We start from the raw sequence: 22,315 nt of genomic DNA on the forward strand, positions 1-22,315 counted from the left end.
TACAGTGAACACAGGGGTGCATATATTCTTTCAAATTAGTGTTTTGGGTTACTTTTTCTTTTCTTTTAATGTTACTAAGAAACTGAGATTCCATGAATCAATATTGGGTGACTTGTAGGAAATTTTTCTGAAAGTCTCGCTAATAGTTATAGCTTTTTACTTGCATGCAGCAAATTCTCTGGAATAACACAGCTTCAACTGTGAAAACTCATTCGGAGTCAGCCTTGGTGTGAACTAATACTCATCTTTGTGTGGCTGACAAGGCTCACACACTGTCTTCTGTCTTCTTCCAAAAAGCCCCAGAAAAGGGAAATTAGGAGAGGAGGGTCTCAGACTTCTCCAACACAAGGTATCTTGAAACCATGATTTTTCCTTTTTTTTTTTTTTCTTTTTTTCTACTTTATTGAGTTATGTGTGTCACTCTTGGTTAAGCATCTTCATGATACATCCTCATACTTGTTACTATTCAATGCATATTTAAAAATAAATTTTTTTATGGTTTTTCATTGCCCTTATGAATATTATATTAACTATATGATGAATAGAAAATAGACTTCAATTTTTATTTAAACTTGTTTTGGAGTAAAAGATTAAATGTTAATTATAAAAAATTGGGGGGGTACAAAATTTCAATCTTTATAGTGTAGCGTGAATTCTAAGAATTTTACCAAAAAAATCTTTATATTAATAACATATTTATAACTTTATAACACAAATTCACCCTGTACACATTCTGGGGCAGAAATTACAGTAGTCCATCTCTATATCGTGGTTCACGTATTGCGGCCTCACTGTATCGCTGGATTTTAAAAAATATTATATTTAATTATCTGTCATGGATTTTTTGCTATATTGCGGGATTTTGCGGTACTGTATACGCATGTTGTTAAAGTTACGTAGGTTTAAGAGTGTAGAATATGTTTAAGCACATAAGTAGTGTTTATAAAAGTGTGGAAAAGGTTAATGAGGTACTGGGAACGGTTTATAAATATGTGGGGAGGGTTTATAAAGCCTTGAAATATATATAAATACTAAAATAAATGTAAGGTTTCTACTTCACAGATTTTCACCTCTCGCAGGGGGGTCGGGGTATAGAATGTAATACCTGCGATAAGTGAGGGAATACTGTATACCATTCAGTTCTTTTGATGTTATATGCAGAGAATGCTACAACTTTGATAACATCAGCTACATTTATTGTGTTGTAATTGAGAGCTCTATCACGGTGGCATCTTCTTTGAGTATAACATTGAATATTCCTTCGGTAATTGTCCCCCCCCCCCCCATTGGTTGTTATTTACATCGCGTACACTTTCAAACCTGTGTATGTTGTCATGATGAGCCCTTTCATGCCATATTGCCCATTCCAAGTGGAATTACTTGTGTTTGATGGGAAGTTATTCTTTTATTTTCAGAGATAGGCAGTCAATAAGTATTGTCTTATTTTCAAACATAACCATTAATCCTTTCAGCTTTTCAGAAAGGTATCATGGCCCTGGCTGGGAGCTCACTTGGTTAGCATCACCCTGATACACCAAGGTTGCAGGTTCGATCCCCAGGTCAGGGCACATACAAGAATCAACCAATGCTCTGACTGGGTGGCTCAGTTGGTTGGAGCGCCATCCTGTACAAGAAGATTGTGGGTTCAGTTCCTCTTCAGGGCACATACCTAGGTTGCCAGTTCTGTCCCCAGCCGGAGCAAGCACAGAAGGCAACCGATTGATGTTTTTCTTTCTCCTCCCCCAGCCTTTCTCTCTCTCTCTCTCTCTCTCTCTCTCTCTCTCTCCCCCTACCCCAAAATCTATTTTAAAAAGAAACATCACATTTCTGTTATAATACGTACTCTTTAAATATTATGTAAATTTGTTTTTAGCATTTACCCTGAGAAACAGGCTTATAGAGGCCTCCAATTGTTTTAGAGCCAGAGAGAGCTACACTTTTGAAACTTCTTGGTATCTTCATAGAGTCTAGTCCAACACTTGAAAAAGAAAAAATATATCTGACAGTTAAAAAAGAGGTGAAATTTATACCATCCCTAAAGCCCAATACTTATTGGTGCCAGTCAAAACACTGTTAACAACCAAGCAGACAGAATTGCAACACACACAGGACTGCTTAGTGCCTCAGGACAGCAAAATCCACTTCTTGTCAAAACCCCTTTTGCAATTCAAAAATGCAAAATGCTTTGAAAACCTTAATTTTCTTTAGTAACTTAGTGCCCAAACACATTTGATGCCACACCTGACCTGAACTGATAGGATGTCCCATCAAATGTGAATATAGTAAATTTAATTAGAGAATGTTGCCCCAGGTTGCTCTGGGTATGTTAAGATTTTACTGCATATACACCTTTTTAAATTTTCTACAGTCTGAAAAACTGATTCTGAAATATCTGACTGCAGAGGTTATGGATAAGAGACAGTGAACTTGTACATCTCAGTGACTGCTCTCCATCTCTGTTGAACTGGTTATACCATCTTACTACCGTAGTCATGGTAATTCTCTGCCTTTATTTCTGCTGTTCCCTTTGCCATAAATACCTCTTCTCTCATTTTTAACTGAGTATAACAAAATATGATTAAGTTCAATTCTCACATTCTTCAGAATGCCTTCTAAATATATGTCCTTGATAACAGATAACCCCTTTTTAAAAAATAAACCATTATAATCTTGCCATATAACTTAAGTATGAAATATTTCATTAATGCAATTTCATTTGCTATAGTCTAATGCTTCTAACAGATTATGTATGTCTTTCAAGAACATGGCTTTATGCCTTCCTTTTTTCATAGGACCTATCAATCTATTTACACATAGTAGGTACCAGAGAAGCCTCTCAAAATATGTCAGACAATTGATAAAATGTAATTGGTCAAATGACATCTCTTCCATTTTGAGTTTATTTTGGAATATTAATACTTATATATAAAGAAAAATATCACACTACAGCTCTCGAGCTGCACCTGTTTTTATAAATAACTTACATTGCAAAACAGGAACATGCATTCCTTTACGTATATAGTCTCTGGCTGCCTTGGTGCTACAAGTGCAGAGCTGACTAATTGGGACACTGATCATATACTCCACAAAGCCTACAATATTTGCTATCTAATTCTTTACAGAAAAAGTTTGTTGACTCCTGAGGTAGATTAATAATTTATACAGACTATTCTTTAATTTTTGTAACAATTCTTTTTAAGAAACTTTTCTGTTAATTTTTTATTGAATGATTTTATAGGGAGGAAGGGAGATAAAGAGAGATGAAGGAAGGAAGAAAAGATTGATTTGTTATTCCACTTATTTATGCATTTGTTGGTTGACTTTTGCATGTTCCCTGACTGGGAATTGAACTCACAACCTTGACTATTGGGATAATGCTCTAACCAACTGAGCTACCCAGACAGGGTGTTAATTTTTTTCTTGTCTTCCTGTAGCCAAAGCACACATTTGCAAAGTGACTGATCTTTGTTGGAAAGTGAGCATCTAGTAGTTGAGTAAAAATATTGATTTAAAGATAATGATGTTAGGAAAATCTTAAGCTTCCAGCTTATTTCTAACAACGGAGGATATTTGCAGTTGAACTTTTGAAATGCTAGCAAGCTCCTGGGCTGCTGATTGTTCCAGTAACCAATCAGTAACCAACCATTGTGCTCTTCTTATCCTTTTACCCCAGCTTATAGTTCCCAGTATTTCTGTACTATTGTTTGTATATCTTTTTGAGATGAAAATATCAATGTGTCAAAAGGTCATAGCAGGAGCCAGATTTTTATTTTTTTTTATTAATAAGCTGTCTCTTTTCTTTTCTTATTTTTGGTCATTTTGACATTAAATCCTTAAAGTTGAAGGAAATCCATTCAGTGGTGCTGAACTTGGTGGTGAAGGTTGCTCAGTCTAAAGTGATTATTTTGCCTAGTGAAAAGGGAACTCAGTAGTATTTGACTTTTGATGACGAATAAATGTACCCTGGGGCACACTGGGAAAATTAAGCAGAGAAATTGAATATTTATGTGTTACTTGAAAATGGCATAAATAGCCATTTGTGTTCAGATGAAATTAGACATTATTTTGTAATAGGATTTAAAAATATTATTTCCTGGATAGCTTCCTTCCTCAGTATCCACCATTCTTCAAGAGAATTAGAAGCAGCATAATATTAACAGAGTTAACATCAAGGGCAGCCTTAATACAGGCTAGGGTGCCCCAAGGCAGGAAGAATTTGACAGACTAGTGTAATAACAGAAAAAAGATGACTGTTTTGGGAGTGAGCAATTCTTGCGAGACCATTGCTCGGCTAGAGTGAACTGTCACAATAAAACTTCCACTGATAATTATCACTAATGGGTAGAAGTGACAGTAATTTTAATTCAATATATACCTTTGAGTGTTTATTTTTAAACTATTAGTGATATTCAGGCGAGAATTCTTGCAAAGTAGAAATATTTTTGTCAAATCATTGTTGAATCGGAGGTTCCATCTCTAATTTCATGAGTGTTGTATAAATGGTAACTGCATTAGAAAGCTGAATAGTTTTCCCCAAAGTCATTCCAACTCAGATTTTCGGACTTGCCGTTAGTTCTATAGTTCTAAAGATTTTAAATGTTTGACAGTTCCTCTTTTTAACCTAACTGCAAAGTAGCCTTCAAATGTCATAAAATCTAGTAAAACTGGTTTACAAAAGGGACTATCTTAATTCAAAGCCAAGAAAGACAGTCTTTCCAGTGCACTTCAGGTATCTGAAGAAGTATTGATTCTGTTGGTGTTGAATTGCAATTATGATCTCGTTTCCAGTGGATATTCTTGATGCTAATTAAATTATATTTTCTATTGAATTCACATGTGAATAAAAGCATTTTGAAATATTTTTATTGAACAATGGTGTTTTTTCTCCTAATAAAAGCATAGCATCTTTTGATGCCAGTCACTCACTATTTCTTGAATCTATTAAATGGTTTTGTTGGATAAATATTAAATCAGTTAATAAGTAAATCTAAATATTTTAATCAATTACCCTGCCACTCTGCTATATACTCCAATTTGAACTTTGGTAGATGAAAAATGATCATTTACAGTCATTGGAACCACCTTTTATCCTTGCAGAAAGCCCCTAATGCTGCTCACCTTCCTCATAGATTACGGTTTTCAGAGACCTCTTCTATGAGATTCTAAGGAACCTAGTCCAAGTAAACATGGGGTTTGGGTTATACTGTGTTAAATGGACTCTTCCACTTCACCACTTTAAGGGGTGTAGCATTGGAGGAAGTGCCATTTCGTAAGTTATGAGATTGAACATAAAATGTCTTAAGGTTGTATTTGGAGGCATAGTGGGAAGTTTAATAAGTGTCTCTTCTCTACCTGGGAAATCAGAAAAGCTGAAACGATACCGTGCGTTGTTCGGAACTACCACACTCTCATGGTGGGGAAAAGCGGTGGAGAAGCGCTGTTTTCCAAATCTTTTCTCTCGCCCATGAGAAAATTTCCATTTTATGGTTGGCTCTGTCCTATTCCTAAAGCATTGCTCTTTGATGTAATAGAATTAGAACACTCACACAGTCGCCATTCATCATGTCTCAACAGGGAAAGGGAAGGGGAGAAGGGAAGACTATCTCCAGAAAACAATGTTTAGCATTCTTAGAATCTGAAGAGTCATACAGATATAAAAATTTAGCTAACCAAGTCTGTTTTTTGTTTTTGTATATTTTATTGATTATGTTGTTAAAATAGTTCCAATTTTTTCCCCCTTTGCTCCCCTAACCAAGTCTTGAGTGGACAGGCATGCTGTTAGCCTGCTCCAATTTGAGGTCAGTTAGTTTTGAAAACAGAAATCAAAAGTTTTGAGAATTCAATGTATCCTCCTAGAAATTTATCAGAGACCTCTGGCATAAAGGTCCATTAATTAGGTAATATTATCTTTTATAAAATACAAAAATAAAAAATAAAAAAAGGAAAATGATATGAAACATCTACTATAATTATTTTAAGTGATATTTCAGTTAATGTTCTGATTTGGCTATAAAGTTAGTTTCTTTATACATGAAAATTAAACATGCCATTATTTTTCAGTGAATAAATCTTACAAAAATAAAATTATTTTATACAAAATTAGCTATTAAAAAAAAAACCTTCTTTGAGCTGCTGTTTCTAATACAGTATCTTTTCTACAAGAGGTGTTTAATGAGCAGTTTTCAAATATTTATGGAATTCATGTCTGTGGGACAAAAATTCCTCAATTTGTATGTATTCTATTTGAGAAGACTCACTAAAAGGTAAATTAGCCCAATCCTAGGATGAGATATGACATCTGTTAAGTTTGTTTTATGTGCTCTTCCGGTATTGGTAACGAATAGGTATTTCAGAATCACCACAACAAACTTGGATGTGCAAAGATGTACTCTTTTCTGTAAGTGCAAATTTAATTTCTGACTCTGAGCAGCAACCTGAACAATGTTAAACAACTTAGCTGATTTCCTCCCCCTCTCCCTTTCCCTCTGTTTTAACTCTAATTTCAGTGTAGAATTCAGTTATTTTTATTTGAAATTTCCTTCCACACTTTCTCTTCTTATTTTCCTTCTCTGTAAAGTGGACCCCAGGCTTGAAAGCCGGCTTGGGGCACACTTCTAAAGATGTGCACTCTTTTAGATCACTTCTTTCTGGGCCTGAAATAGCCTCCCTATTTTGACACAATTCCTCCTGTTCACTTTTGTAAAGGTGATGTCTGTTTTGCTCTTGAATGGTAACATGGGGGATCTGTTGAATTTCTCTTAGATACCATCTCTGTCCCGGACATTGATGATCCTCAAAAATGTATCCATGCTCTTCACTTGAATTTGCACTTTCTCTCTGCTAGCTTCTCCCCAGCCAGTGCCCACAGGAAGCCACGTGCTCCCCCCACATTACTCAGCGGCCCAGGGGGCTTCCGCAGCCTTCCTGTGCCTGCTCTTGTTTCCGGCGCCTCTCTGGTACACATGACATCTCTACATGATGCATCGTCAGTGGTTCTGCCATTCTCCCCGCTCTGTATGTTGGGCACAAGATATGTCCACTCTTCGGTTCCACTTCCTGTGACTCCATGGAGAATTTCACCCTGTAAGTCCCGTTTCCCCTGAGGGGCACCGTGCAGGGCTCCTAAACTGCGTGGAATCTCCTCCCTTCCTGCTCTCTGCCCTCAGATGGGGGCACCTTTTCCACTTATGATCCAAGAATGTAGCATGCATTCTCTCCTATGTGGATGGTTCTATATGTTGAATGGCCCTTTTGGCTTTCATATTAGGGTCGAGGAAGGGATGGAGGGTTGACATCAGGCAACAGTGCTCAGACCTCTACTGTACCCTTGAAATGCAGAATGTTGAATTAGATGGATACCAGTTGAACAGAGTTAAACGATCCAGGGCTTCCATGCCTGGGAATCCACTGGGATAAGTAAATTAAGACAGAGGCAGTAACAAATAACGTAGCATGCCTGCAGTGATCTTTGGGTAAAGCTGTAGGAAGAGATGAGGCGAAATCTGAAGTTAGGACAGTGCTGTGCTTAGGGTTTTTGCTTCATGCTAGAGGCACATGCCAAGGGCAGTAAGCAGAGCAGTGATAGACTGTTCTTTGAGAGAGATGACTCTGATGGCAAAACTGCAGATGGACTAGAGGAGGTGGGGAGAGTAGAAAGAGTGAGACCAATTAGGAATCTTGAAATTTTGCAGGATATAAATGCTATAGGCCCAAGTAAGGGTATGCTAAGAAAGAGAAGACAGAATAGATTTGAAAGGCAGTTATGAAGTAGTCCCAGTGAGCTTTGATTGAATGTGGGGAGAACGGGAGAAACTTTCATGATGGGTGGATACCTATACTAGCTTTAGGACACATTGATTTTTGCATCTCCATTTTTGCCTCTGGGGAATAATTGATCATGTGAAAGGGCCTGGCATAGGATATGAAACACAACTGCTCGTAAATGTTAGCTTTTTTTCTTAGAGGAAAAAACCTTCTTTGTTAACAAAGACATTTTAGGCACTCTTTTGTAACTGGACTAATCAAAAACATTTGAAAGCAAATCACGTTAGCTCCTGAGAATAAGCTGCAGTTGGCCCTCTCCTACTGAGGCTTGGGATATGGGTACGGTAAGACAGAGAACCTTCCTCTAGAAGTGATATAAGCCCAGTATTCAGGCTCTGGAATTCCATTCTCATTATTCAACTTTGCTTTCCTGTTTGTTTTCCTGGCATAGGTTATGTTGTTTTAGTCAGTGTTCTGTTACTTCTTTAAGCATTAATCATACTTATCTGGCATTCCAAAAGAATTTCCACAGCTCTGTGTTATTTGCTCTCATGGTTTTAAATTTCTGACAAAAGGTTTATAAAATACTTCATTGGAAAACCTGCTTTATTAATGGAATTATTAAAGTAATAGTGGAAAAACACTTTCCTATCAAAATGTTTCCTTCATTCAACAAATTTCTGTTGAGCACACTTCCTGGGGATACAATAGGAAACAAAACGAACCTTCATCCTGCCCTTGTGGCTAATATCCTGGTGGAGACGATGAACAACATTTAAGATAAATATAGTATTAGAATTTAGTAAGTTCTAAGGAGAGTCAAATAAAGCAAGGATGAAGAATAGAAAATGTGAAAAGGAGGGACACTTTAGATAATGTAGTTTTTTCTGTTTGCAAAAATCCTGATGCCATGGGCAAGTGCTGTTTTTTTTCTCTTGGAAGGCAAACAGTGTCATGTCGTGTTGAGTGCTCTGTTAAGTAGAAAACATTCAGTGTCATAGCCTAAGCAGCCAAAATTTGTTTAGGTCCTCGGTCACTCTTTCTATAACACTGTCCTGTATTAAAATATAAACTATATGGCCCTGGCTGGTGTGGCTCAGTGGATTGAGCCCTGGCCTGGGAACTAAAAGATCGCTGGTTGGATTCCTAGTCAGGGCACATGCCTGAGTTGCGGGCCAGGTCTCCAGTTGGGGGTGTGCTTCTCTCTCTCTCTATTTTTCCCTCCCTTCCCCTCTAAAAAATAAATTAAATTAAAAAAATACAGACTATATTATACTATTCATTTTGCTGTAAATATGGGTCTCTGTCCATGTGCAATATGTTTTTCTGTTTTTGTTGTTTTGTTTTTTGTTTTCCATTAGATTACAGGACAAATTTATTTGTAAGTTAACTGGTTTAGAATGTTATCCCCACATTTTTGGATCAGTAAAAGAGGTAAATGGGTTTAGAAAAAATTTATGAAATAGAGGACTTAGGGAAATATGTATGTATGCAGGTATGTATGAATGTATATGAACAAACTGTTTCATTAATGATTGTCTCATGTCAATTACTAGTTCGCTATATGTACTTTCTTAGTTTTTTAAATGGAATATGTTTAGTATGTATGTAGAACAAAAATAAAAATGTCATATATTGCAGAATAAATTGAACTTCTTACAGATTGACAACTTCTCATTTTCCCTGAAAAATAATCAGCACTTGAATCTATTAGGAGGGCTCATTAACATACATAAACTAGCAGCTTGATCTAGTTATAATGCATCTTTAATATGTGACATAGTGTAGTTCCTTAGTCTTGTAATAAAAATAGAGTGGCCTCCAGTGATCAACAAGGTTCTGAGTTCAATTTAACCTGGATAAAACCTTTATCCATAACAACTGTCATTAGGAATGACTAGCATTTCGCTAATGAGCTCATCATTTATAACCCATAAGCTTCTCACAGATGGTAAATGTTTATAAACACCCACAGATGTGTGCACAGCTGACTCTCAGTTATCCGTAGAAAAAGGGGACATAGATAATTTAGATTCATTCACAATATAAGCCCCCTCATTTTAGCTAGTTTCAGTCTCCTTTTTTATTGGACATTTTACCACATCTGTTAATGAAGTAGCAGATTAATCTAATTTCCACTTGTCTTCTTATTGATGCATGTGCCGCCTGGTGAAAATCTAATATGTACAAAGGTGGTCACAGGATGACTAGCAAGAGGGAACATGAGAAGCACAAACTAAGATAAATATATTAAGCAATGGAAAATTGTTCATATTCATTTGTAGCTACATATCTAATAATAAATTTCAAGTTGTGAAACCACAAGAAGGCACCTCCAACAATGTTATACCTAAATTCTCTGGGACAGAGGAGAATATGTTCTTATATTTGAGAGAAAGGAAAAGACATCATTTCCCATGCAGTCTAGTCCTCTGTTAACAGTAATTTCTTTCCAGATAATTATTTTCATAATGTGGCATCAATTATTTCCGTTGTAACATCAGCCTACTGACTATCTCATACTGAATGAAGTTGAGATGTAAATATAATAAACCAAGTGCCGTGAAGTTACTTCTTTTCCTTTGGCCTAAAGATTCTTGGGTCTTGCTCTTGTCTTACAGTTTCTTAATCTAAAACTTTCATTCATTCTTTGTTGTGCACTGGACTGGATTTCACTTATCCAGGCAGTTTTAAAGGCAGTATTTGAGCACATCCCAAGCCAGGAACCATGTGGAGATAACAGGTCTGCAGACCATAATAGAGTGAACTTGGAAGGGCAGCCATTTTGTGTCCTGGTGACCTGCGGAATGTCTACTATGTCTTCAGGCTGGCAACTCCTAAGTTAATACACATTGTTTTCCAGCGTTTCCTTACTCAAGGAACATTTCTTTATTTCAGTTTATTGGAGAGGAAAATGAGTCATTCCATAACAACATATTACAAATAAATATTCCAGGTGTTTAAAGAAAAAAATTAATAATGTATTAGATAGAAGTCATAGTTATTGTCAAGAACTTAATGGTAGAAGAATGTTTCCCTGAAGAAAAAAATCTTGCACAGCTGGAGCTATCCAGTAGATCTCTTTACTTTTCAGATAAACAATACATTAGTTTCCATTGAGGAGGACTTTTAAGTGCTAACAGGTTATAAAACAATCTTATCGGATAATTCCCCTGTACTTGGAACTCAGTGCATGGAGATACAGAGATCCTTTTATGTATAGCCTTCAGCAGTTGACTTCTGAACAGGTGGTTCCATTCACTAAGATCAGGAGCACAGAAAGAGGTATTGTAGAAATTTGGGGGAAATGGTTATGAACTCAATTTTATAGATGTTACATTTGAGTTATTCCTGGCTGGTTTGGCTCAGTGGATTGAGCGTCGGCCTGCAAGCTAAGTGTCGCTGGTTCGATCTTCCAGTCAGGGCACATCAGAGAAGGAAAACTCTTGACTCCAAAAAACCTCCGCTGCCTTGCGGCATACCTCTTCAGGGGAAAGGCTAAGGGAGTAAACCCCGACAGAAAATCCGGAGCCGGAGTCCCTAAGGCGGTTTGACATTGTAGTCAACACCGGCAACTCCTGCGGCGCACCTGAAACCAAGCTGTATTGACTCTGTCTTTCCCTTGGACCCTTCAGCTGCGAAAAGAGGGGGCGTCTGCTGCATGGGCAACAGCAGACCCTCCATATCACCCTGCCCAGGCTCTGTAGCTTCAGCTTCACTGGAGAGGACACTCCAGCGTCATCGCAAGATGTCGATTCAACACGAGAGGAGACAGATACCGTGTCACTCCCGAGTCGGACTGCACACCACAACCATTCTCGGCGGTGCAGATAGACTCTTAAGAAGCTACACCATCGTCTCTCGAGACTGAAGGCTGCCGACGACAATGACGACATTTGAGTTATCTATAGGACACTTGAGTTACCATGTGTAATGAGTGATTGGGTTAGGCTGACCAAGTCATCCCAGTTTGCCTGAGACTTTCCTCCATTTAGCAATGAAAGGCCTATATTCCAGGAAACCACTTAGGCTTTGGCAAACAGGGATCATTGGCCACTGTAGTCAAGGCTCAGGAGTAGAGCTTGTGCTGGTGATAAAAATAACTTAGAGTTCTCAGTGTACAAACCTATGGGAAATAAGGGACCACTGGTGGAGAATGTGAGGAATGGTGTGGGTGTAAACAGCGGAAGAGGAGCCAGGAAGAAAGCTTGAGAAGACATCACCATGGAGGTAGTAGGGCAACCAAGATATTCTTGTATCACGAAGCCCAGGGAAGAGACTATTTCAAAGGAGAAGGTGTAGAACGTTGTCAAATGCTGCCAAGCAAGAGATCACATAATAAGCAGACTGACAATTGTCTCATTGACTTCAGCTCAGAAGAAAGCATAGAGGCTTGATAAATAATTATTGAAAGTGAGGCAGACTTAAGAAAGGGTACTAACTGGAGGGAATTGGGAGGGAGGACAAAGAAGGTGTTTGAATTTCTTTAATGTAGATTGGGAGGAATGAGAAAAGAGATGTTGGGAGACAAGGATACCCAGTAGAGCAAGGTCCTGAGGGCAGCAGGGAAGAGTGCAGAGGGTATGATACTAGCACAGGGGGAGGACATTGTCTTGGGAAGCAGCTTCTCTGCTATTGTGATAGGTGAGGAGGAGGAAAGGCTCATTTTAGATCTGATGGTAAGATGTTAAGGGTGTTTTCATCACATGGCCTCCATTTCGTAGCTGATATCTAGAGGAAGTTTTTTCTGAGATAGGGCAGCAGTTGGTTGAGAGGCTTGAGGGAAGTGAGGAGACATGAAACAGCTCCTTTGGGAGAGCAGTAGGGAGACTCTCCCGGTGAAATGGAGGAAGAATGTCGGATGGTATTAAGAATGTGGTTCCCGATCCTGCAGAATTATTTTTCACCATTAGTGGCTGGTGTAATGCCAAGCAGATGGAATTTGGGGTTCATTTATGCTTCACCACCATTCTGAGAAAGAACATCATTGGAGGAGGGAAGTAAGATACTGGCTTATTAGCCATGGTCAAAATGAGGAACCACAGAGTGTAAACTAGATAGGCAAGAAAATGGGGCAGGACATTGGAGATTTCCGAGGACAGGCATTAGGACTAATGAGAGAGTGGGAAGGGGAGAGGGAAGAACTAAGACGGGAGTCAGAGAATGGCTTGTGTTAATTTAAGTTATGAGAAGTAAAATAGAACTATTGTGGGTGACAGCAAAATTCATATTAGGACATAAGAGTGAGCACTGGAAAGCAGAAAGCATTGGTCCCTGGGGATGAGGGAGGTCAAAGAATTCAGAGGATTTGTTGTTGTTCACATGGAACTGAATTCAGGCAGGACTTAACCTAAAGAAAGACTAAATTAGATGACAATGTCTATTTTGAATGAGAAGGGAGATCAGTGCCTGATTAGATGACCTTGACCTAGAAGAGTGATACTGGTATAACCAAGTGACATGTGTTTCATAGGAGAGTGCTTTTTCCATGAGGGCAGAGGAAGTGATAACCTGATACAGCAGTAAAGATAGGAGAAAACAGAAACTTCTCCTTTTCACCCATAGCCCACAGATCAGGTATGAGAGGATGAATAACCTCTACTAGAAAAGGGCAGTGCACATCATCTCTCCAGGTACAGCCCATTTCCAGTAAAGATAAAAGGGTTACAGGAATGTTCACTGAAGACATTGAGATGGTAGAGGATTCATTTATGCTAATAAGTGTTGGAGGAAAATAAAGATCAGGAAGGACTTGACTCTTGGACAGTGGTGTCTAAGAGTGATTGATAGTGATACTGGTTTTACTGGCCTCAAGATTAATACCCATGCAGGCATACCTCAGAAATACTGTCTTTTCAGTTCCAGACCACCACAATCGAGTGAACATCACAATAAAGCAAGTCACACAATTGTTTTGGTTTCCCAGTGCATTAGAAAAGTTATGTTTACACTATGCTGTTGTCTATTAAATGCAATAGCATTACATCTAACAATACAATATACCTAAGTAAAAAATACTTTATTGTTTAAAAAAATGCCACCCATCATACGAACCTTCAGAGAGTTGTAATCTTTTTGCTGGTGGAGGGTCTTGCCTTGATTTTGATGAAAGCGCAGTATCTATGAATAAAACAAAGAATAATAAACTGAGTTCTGCTCTATAGGGAGGGACCAGTAGGCCACTACATGCTGAGCTGATTCTTGTATTTCCAGTTACTCCAGGTTTTAGGAGGGTTATTTCTGCTCTGTCTCTGTGAGAAAGGAGTCATCTGTGATCATCATTGCCAAGTTCTAGGGAAAGAAATCTGGCTCCCAGTGAATTTGAGGAAACCGAACCCTTGCCTGTTGGTTGAGTTCCCAGCTGTAAAAGCCATTGTCTTTTTGTAAGACATGTTTCCTAAAATACCTTTATATACAAGTCAGCAAAGCTAAGGATATGAATACTTCTTAGTTATCATATACCACCTCTGTATCAAAAGTCTATTAATAGAAAGAACGTGAGTGTTAGAATCCAAAACATAATGATTCAAATTTCCTTCTGCTACCTACCCTTTGTAGGGCTTTGGGCACATCACGGTACCTCGTTGAGCTCCAGGTTCCCTAGTTTTAATATGGATCTGATCACAGCTACTTTGTAGAGTTAGAATGAGAATTAGATTTAAAAATTTAGGTAAAATGTTTCTCACAGACCCTAGCAGGCAGGCATTCAAAGTAATGGTTCCTCATATATCTTCATTCATATTTAAATTGTTGTTCTTTTTCTCAAGCATTTTTTCCTCAATAAAATTGTTTTCAACCTCAGTTTTTATTTAGGGATTTCTGTATTCATTTTGTCAGCTTTCTGTAGTCAAGAGAAAAATCTGCCATTTTTCTCTGAAGAGAGTTTCCACACATTTTTGCCTCCAGTTTCTTTGCAATTGTTAATGAGTTCGTGGAAAGTTCAGTTGTCTCCCGTTTTCATTTCTTTTCTGTGTTATTTGCTTTCTCCGGAAGCATGTCAGTTCCTTTTCTTACTTTCCACTCATTCAGACTTGCTTTATTATCTTTGCTAACTTCTTTTCTCTCAAAAAATATGTTACTGTTACTCTAAGATTTTTAAATTTCTTCTGTTTGTAATATTAATGCCACAATTTTTGCATCTGGGGATGGGATGGGGAGGGAATGTCATATTTGTGCAGAATAAATATATTTCCCCTTTGAAATGAATTGAAAAAATAATGAATACTTAATACTTTGAACCACAAATTCATATTAGAAATGAATCAGAATGTGAATCGAATAAAACTTCTTTGGGCAGGATTAGCAGCAGTGAGGAGATGCTTAACCAGCACATTCCTGCTCCCCAAAATGCTAATACACAAATTTCCACTGTTTTTGTTGTATTAAGTATAGGACCCTATGTTTTAAAATACAAATAAAACATTTCAGAAATATAAGTTGAAATCCAGGTGTCAAAAAGTAACTCCTAAAATTACCTACGGATAGCCATATCTTGAATAAACCTACTGCCTCTGTATTAGGAAATTACATAGCAGTCTATTTTTTTTTTTTTTTTTTTTTTCGGAACATTCATCACCTAGGTAGTCATAAGTCATGTATTCAAATTGCCCATAGACTGTAAGTCCCATGAGAACAAGGAGTGGGCTGGTTCCAGTGCTTGACACATATTCCTGGTGCATATTTCTAGAAATGACTTGAATTACTTGAAATATAAAACATATATTACTTGAAATATAAGTTTTATATTTCCAACTACTTGGACAAAACTGTTTTGACTATTCTGCTAGCACCTCAAAATCAATTCATCTAAAACTTAATATCATGCATGTTTCCCATAAAACCTGATTTTCATGTTCTTATTTTGGGTTAATGGTGCCACCATTTTCCCAGTCACACAGGCCTGACACCTTCACACATGCCAGCTTTAATCAGACTGAAGTCTAGTTTTGATTATTTCACACCTTTCAGATATGTTCTACAGCAGCTTTTCAGCCTGAGTCCAAGCTCCCGCAGCCTCCCTTCCTGACCTTTCTCCCTGTCCTCCAGTGTATGCCATATGCCGCTGTCAGAGCTTGACTGTTCTGGCCCCCGTGGGCCCCTCAGTGTTCCAGGTGCCACTCACTGACAGTGGCTCCTCGTGGCCTCCAGTCCCTCATCCCAACCACTCCTGGAAGAAAATTCCTGTGAAGTCACTGTTCCCAGCTTACCCTCCCTGTTTTTTGAGTCTCAGTATTGAATTAAGCATTCTCATTTTCTGTAGCTGAAATAATTTTATTCTTTTTCAAAACTTTATGAGAAACAAAGGTATCAAAAAAGTCTTTTTCAAAATTCTTCACCAAAATATGAAAATATTAAAACAAGCCTAAAACATATCCTAAGATATTTTCGGCAGGAAGTAAGCCACTGCCAAGCTCAGACACTGTTGAGCTTTTTTCTGAGAGTCAAGTGAAGTTCTTGTGGGTGACAGGTGAAGCTTCTGCTGGAAGTGGTGGTGTTACACCTTGTAATTAACCTTTTTCTCTCTGAATTACTCTTCCATTAAAGGGTCATGGGTGCTCACTGTGTGTGAGAGTCACATCTTGTTAAATGTCATTATCATTTCACATCTACATATATATTTAAATAGATATTTTTCTCCCCTGACATTCTGTGCCTTAGCAACTGAAGGCATCTGTTCAGCACCCTAGACTCTGTAAAACTACACAGGAACAACTTTGGCAACATTCTATTTGCCAGTGAGCCAAGACCGGTTTTAAAACATGGCTTTCTTTAGTAATAGTTAGAATAGGTCACTGTGAACAAGCTAATCAGAGTCAGGCACTTGAATACTTACAGGGGAGACATTTAAAAAAACATTTAACACTGACAATATTTAATAAGTAATGCCTTTCTTCAGTACCATGTGGTGGAAGTACCATGTGGTGGAATAACTGCTAACTAAGCAGGAAGTCAGGAAACATACCCTCTGCTTTGTAGCTAATAGCTGTGAGTGGTCATAGTAAGGTCTCTATCTAGTGTCCCCATTGATAAAACAAGTGATTAGCTGTTTTTACATACTATGTTTTGGAGATGAGCTGTATCAACAATTTAAATATGCTTCATTATTTTTTCACATCTCAACATATTTCAGTATATGGATATCATAGTTTATTTGGCCTGTCTCTTGCAGATGGGCATTTAGGTTGTTGCCAAACTCCTGTTATTGTAAACAATATTATAATGAGCATCCTTGCATATGTGTGAGTTTTAAGTAGGATAATATTTTTAGAAAAAAAATCATTTCATCATATGGTATATGCAATTTCATTTTGGATACAGATTGCTGGATTGCATTCCAAAGAGGTTGCATCTATTTTATATTTCCATCAACAATGTGTGGAGTGACCTATTTTCTAACCTTTACATTGTTCTAAATTTTTATTATTGCTATGCTGATAGGAGGGAAAAGATCTGTCATTGATGTATTTTAAATATCTTTAATTATGTGTAAGGTTAAGGATTACATTCTCTGTATAAAAATCTCATTTATTTTTATGATAGGTTTCCTAAACATATCATTTGTTTTTTGTTTGTTTTATTAAATATAGAATATGAACATCTTCTTTAGTATAGTTGGTCTTCTTGTTACTGAGTCATAATGTTTTTTATTTTTTTTAAATCAGTCTTAGGGAATTCTAGTGTTTCAGATTTTTTCTAGTTTCTCCTTTCATTGTTTATGTGCAGAATTTGTTCTTATTATTCTTTTGATTTGTGGATATTTAATATATAATACAATCTGTATGACATTTGGGTATTTAGATTTTTCTTAGGAAGATCTTTTCATTCCATAACTAATGAAAATATATTTTTCCATATGGTCTGCTATACTTTTGGAATTTAATATTTTAATGTTGAAATGTTAGATCCACTTGAAATTTATTTTGGTGTAAATAGCAAAGTGGAATTCAAATAAATTACTGTCACCACATTAGTTACTGAATATTTTCTTATACTCTACTAATTTGAAAATTCACATTTATTTTGTATCATGAATTGTTTTTCTGTGTATTTGATATTAATTATCAAGAACAGAATTACTATGCATTATTTGACCACAGAGCCACCCCCGTTTTCCTCACAACACACACGCACGCACACACACACCACCACCACCACCACCACCACCACCACCACCACCCCAGCTTCTCATGGGACTAGCAATCTGTAGTATACATTATACATTTTGGTAAATTTTGTTTTCTTATTGAAGTTTTGCTTTTGTTTTTGTAAATATGGCATGTCTATTAAATGTAATTTAAGTTTTTGCTATAATATTTTGTAATGACAAATTCATTCATTGACTGTATGGTTAGTTTTAAACCCTGTGCCTTAAGTATGTTTACATTTTCCTAATGGCCCTTTCTTTGAGAGAAGAAGTAAATGATCAGACAAATAACTTACTTTTCTGGATTTTTGCCCATTGTTTACATTAGTTTTAAAAATGAAAGAATTTTAATAAGAGTCCAGAAGAAGCTAACTTAAAGAGTATGATGCCAAAATCATTTGCTTACAACAGAATTGAAATCATAACAAATTTGAAAATTAAAAATGAATAACAATACAGTATAATTTATTACAGTACATTACCACTTTATCCTGGCATAATTAAAATAGTACAGTGCTTTATACATCATATCCAGTAATGAATTTTTTTTAAGAATAGAGAGTTTATATAAGAAAAATCTTTTATTTTACTATCTTTACTTACTATCAGACATGAAATTATTTACATTCTAACTTGTATACAATATGACATATAGTATGATTTTTAGGATTTCCTATTCAAATATACCTGTAAAAGGTTTTTTCATTTGAGCTTTGAAAATGTAGCTATATATAGCAACTAAAAGAATGATCCTGTTGTCTGTGCTCATAGTTAAAAGGTGATGCACAGGTCCAAGCTGTTCAAGTCAGCAAGAAGAGGGTAGCAGTATGCAATGGCTATCACAGCTCCAGTAGATATTTAAGAGAGGAAGAAGAGGGAGACAGGTTCTCAATATGTACCTGTTCTATCCCTAGGAACACCATAGCAGAAGGCCATCTATGCTTTACCAACCAGAAATGCATTACAACTCCCCACCCCTCACCCCAGCTTTGCTACAAGGGAGCCTCAGAAAATGAGGTTTAAGTTTTCCATTCTCTGTAGTGGAAGCAGAAAGAGAGTGGATGTGTTGCATTGGTCAGTCAGCAATATGTGCCATATTAGTGAAAAAAGAATAGTCATCATAATATTAAAAATAATAGCTAATATTTATTGAGGCCTTACCATGTGTAAGGCACTATCCTAGCCCTTTACATAGATTAGCTCAAACATCACAACAGCCTTTGGGGGTAGATACTATTATTATGTCCATCTTAAAGATTAAGAAATGGCACACAGTCAGTAAGAATACAAGCCAAGATGTAAGTAAGCTCAGCACTTTGACTCCTTGATTTTGCTCTTAATTGTACTATTTTAGGGGGAAAAGATTCTATTTTTTTCCTTCTAACTTGTAACAGGAAAAATGTATGATTCAAGCTATTGCAAATAATGAAGAATAATAGAGAAAAAACAGACATATTAAAATAATGTTTTTAATACAAAATGTCACTTATGGTTGAGCCAGTTGTTGCATGACAGTGTAAAAGAGAGCTGTCCTAAGTATCATTTTATCCGTTAAATCCCAATGAAAATTAGCTTTCTAACTCCTTTAACTCAAATACATGTTTATTTTCGCATCTAGATTAAAACAGGTTCAAAGATTTTCTTTGCTGTCTAGTTTAAGTAGTATTTTGAGCTTTGTTTTCTAGAAGGTTAAGATTGAACTTGGTCACCAAATAAAGCAAATGCAATCTGGTTCCCAGAAGGTCAATTGAATCCGCAGCATAGAGCAAGAATTTATATAGTTTTGTTAGAGCTGGGATAAGCTATGAGCCTATGAATTTTGTGCATCAGCTGCACACTTTCAATAATAAGAGAAATGGAGCATCCCTTCCCTGTCCCCACTCCAAATTCTGGGTGGTTATCCTTGTATCTCTTACTACTATTGAAATCATATAAAAAGTGGTGATACATATTAAGCTAAGGGAAATAAATCAGACAGTGAAAGACAAGTACCGTGTGATTTTACTTGTGTAATCTAAAGAAAAGAAAAACAAAAAATACCAAACAAAGCAAAAGTCATCGATACAGAGGACAGATTGGTGATTGCCAGAGGGTAGGTGGGTGGGTAAAATGGGTGAAAGGGACCAAGAGGTACAGACTTCCAGATATAAAATAAGTAAGTCATGGGATGTAATGTACACAATGGTGAATATGCTCAATAATACTATATTGCAATTTTTTTTAATTTTATCATTTTTAATTAATTAATTAGTTTGTTTATTTTATTTGTAGAGAGAGGGGAAAGGAGAAAGAGAGGGAGAGAAACATCACTGTGTGGTTGCCTCTCACTCGTGCCCCCAATTAGGGACCTGACGTGCAACCTAGTCATGTGCCCTGACTGGGAATCGAACCAGCAACACTTGGCTCACAGGCCCATGCTCAATCCGCTGAGCCACAGCAGCTAGGGCTTTATATTGCAAATTTTAACGTTGCTAAGAAAGTAACTCTTAAAGGTTCTCATCACAAGAAAAAAATCTTATTTTATAACATTGCATGTTTAAAAATGGTAACTAGCGTTATTGTGGTGATCACCTTAAAGTGATAAAATGTTAGTTATATTGAATTAAAAAATTAAGTGCTGAGACTTAAAGAAGGTATGTCAGAAGACAATGGGAATAAAAACAGAGCTCTGAAACCACATGCAAAACATACACAGTGGAAAAATGTCACAGGTTAAGAACAGTCATTTCTTCCTAAATTCCCCTTTACGTATTAGTTTGCTTTATGGCTTAACCTTAGCTCTCTGTTTTCATCACTGCACACGCTCTTCCTAAGTGAGCTCATGCTCTCCCATTTCAATAACTATCACAGCAAAGAGTAACTGTTACTGAGTTCTTACTATGTACCAGACACCCTTAAGCATTGCACATGATTTTACCTCCTTTAATCCTCCCAATAACCTTGTGAAGTAGGTGCTATTATTCTTCACACATTGAAGTTGAGGGGAAAAATGAGGGTTAGTAAGGTTAAGTATAATAAGTTGCCCAAAGTCACAATAATTGCAAACTGAAAAGCCAGTATTTTAATCTAGGTTGTTTCAATTCAAAACTTGTGTTTTCTACCATTTCACTATGCTCAGATTCTTTTGTGTAGCATCAATATGACCAAAAGGCTCTTAAGTCTATCGGTATAACCATTTCCTCTCCCTCAAGTTTTAAGTCTATGAATCCATCAGCCATCTAGACACCTTTAATCAGCTGCATTTGGATATCTAGTGAAGCAATCTGGACGTCCCTGCAAGCACCTTGCACTCACCAGTCCAAAAGGAAACTCATTATCTTCTCCAACATATGCCCCCCACCAAACTCAATATTATTTTTTAAATTTCCATATTTTCTATATATCCAGTCATGGGCCCTAAAGACCTGACATATGTCTGACTCACTCCTTAGCAACGTCATTCCCTATCTGTCCCCTCCTCTCACTGATTCTTCTTTAGAAATATCCTTAACTCTCCCTTCTCCATTTCCCATGATACTGCAATTCTTAAAAACACCATTTACAAATTAAACCAGGTGCTATGTTATTCAGACATAGCAAAGCTTTGACTATTGCAGTTAGCCTATTTATTCAGAAATTCTCACAGCAGGAGAGAGGTTATAAATATTTTGAATATAAATTGACTTGTTAGAGAAATTGAAGTCTAGTCTGTGATAGAAAAAAAAGGGCTAATTTTTATTCCTCTGGTTTGTATTAGAATAATGTAAATATGAATCATTTAAATACTCTACCCCACTTCTGTTTTTACTGCTATCTTTTGCCTTTGTACCTGCTATTCTTTCTGCAGGTATGCGCTTCCCTCCCCAGGCCCTGCAAAGGCTAACTCCTGCCTTTTTGTGAGATTGTAGTGCACTAGTAAGCCTCACGTCTCCAGCAGTTCATATGGATACCTCCCATACCTATTCCACTTTTCTGCTTCTTGAGAGCAGAAATCACTTGTGAATTCTTGGTGTCTAGGTATCTTTAGTGCTTAATAATGTCTATAGTAGGCCTTTAGTAAACATGTGTAGAATGATATTCTCCAATGCATTTTTAACATTTGGAAGAGTGCCCTCATTACATGTCTGTGTCTTACACATTGGATTGTTTTAAGACTCGTACTTTCGATTAGAGTTTCCCTTAGAAATGATGTCCTTTACTAAGGACATAAGTACATTAGAAAATATTTATTTAATTTATAATGTATCAAAAGCAATGCCTGAAATATGTAAGGAGACATTTGATAAACTTGCTAAAACACTAGAGTTCATTTATGAATTCATTTTTCTGCATTTTTATATCACTTAGCAATTTACCAAGTGCTTTTATTTCTATTATTTCATCTGATCCTCTCATTAACACTAGATAGTTATTATCTCTATTATACAT

General features: G+C 36.8%; 1 protein-coding gene across 1 annotated transcript in view; it reads left to right on the forward strand.

Annotated features, from left to right (window-relative positions):
- The window catches only part of DIAPH3 (diaphanous related formin 3), a 474,633-nt gene that overhangs the window by 339,782 nt on the left and 112,536 nt on the right, over positions 1-22,315 (forward strand). The window lies entirely within an intron of this gene.

This window comes from Furipterus horrens, unplaced genomic scaffold (genome assembly GCF_987537825.1).
Source record: "Furipterus horrens unplaced genomic scaffold, mFurHor1.1.pri manual_scaffold_12, whole genome shotgun sequence".
In the NCBI taxonomy this organism is placed as follows: domain Eukaryota; kingdom Metazoa; phylum Chordata; class Mammalia; order Chiroptera; family Furipteridae; genus Furipterus; species Furipterus horrens.